This window comes from Chrysochloris asiatica, unplaced genomic scaffold, assembly GCF_000296735.1.
Source record: "Chrysochloris asiatica unplaced genomic scaffold, ChrAsi1.0 scaffold00222, whole genome shotgun sequence".
Taxonomy (NCBI): Eukaryota; Metazoa; Chordata; class Mammalia; order Afrosoricida; family Chrysochloridae; genus Chrysochloris; species Chrysochloris asiatica.
The window spans coordinates 2,709,593-2,710,716 of NW_006408740.1; positions in this window are offsets into that span (position 1 = coordinate 2,709,593).

The following is a 1,124-nucleotide window of genomic DNA, read 5'->3' on the forward strand; positions in this document are numbered from 1 at the left end:
ATTTTATAATAGCAGGCAAGGGAAACCAATATTCATAAGACAGTCAAGCATTTTAGTAGTATTTCCTCTTTTCATACTATGCCTAGATCATTGTATCAGAGAGCCCTGTTGTTCCAAGGTTGAGCATGCATCACTATTTGCCTCTGTTCCACTTAGACCATGTAAACCTGTCTCAGTGTTCCCATATCTATCTTGTTCTTTCACCTCCTCCCCTGTCTTGTATTGCCCTCCCCAACACATGAACTAAATCCCCCACCCCAACCCCACTGTGTGGCTACCTCGTTATTGTTATGTGCCATAGAGTTTGTTCTGACTCATAGTGACCCTGTACAGGGTTTCCAAGGCTGTAAATCTTTATGGAGCAGAAAGCCACATCTTTCTCCCATGGAACAGCTGGTTGTTTCGAACTGCTTACTCTGAGGTTTGCAGCCTGATTCGTAACCACTACACTACATATTCCATTATTTCTTCCCTCCATTTAAGACAGTCTATTTTATCCTGTAATCTACCTCACCTTCTCACCACCTGGATCTCTGTTCCTCTGTGTTTACCTTCGTTTACATTGTAATTGTTTTGATCATAGACTGACCTCCCAGATTCTCTGTTCATATAATTTTATTCTGTTCTTCACTCTTTCATTTGTCGATTGAGTTCAGGATGATGCTGCCACATACATCATTCTATGGTTGATATCTGTTCTTGTTGGTTCTCACGCCACAGAACTCCCTTTAGGATGTTTTTCATAGCAGGGTTGGCTTTGGAAAAGTCCCTCAGCTTCTGTTTATCCTGGAATTTTTTAATTACACTGTAATATTTAATTGATAGCTTTGCTGGGTAGAAGATTCTTGGTCAAAAGTTTTTTTTCTTTCAGAGATTTATATATGTTTCCCCATTGCATTCTTGCTTGCATGGTTTCTGTTGAGAAATCTGAACTTAATCTACTTGCTTGCTTTTGTATGTTACACTTCTCTTTTCCCTAACTGCTTTCAGGATTCTGTCCTTTTCTTTGATTTTAGAGAGCTTGATTATTATATGTCTTGGTGTTTTCTTTTGGGGTCTATCCTTCCTGGGGTTCATTGAGCTTCTTGAATGCTTATCTTTTTGCTTTTCAGGATGTTAGGAAA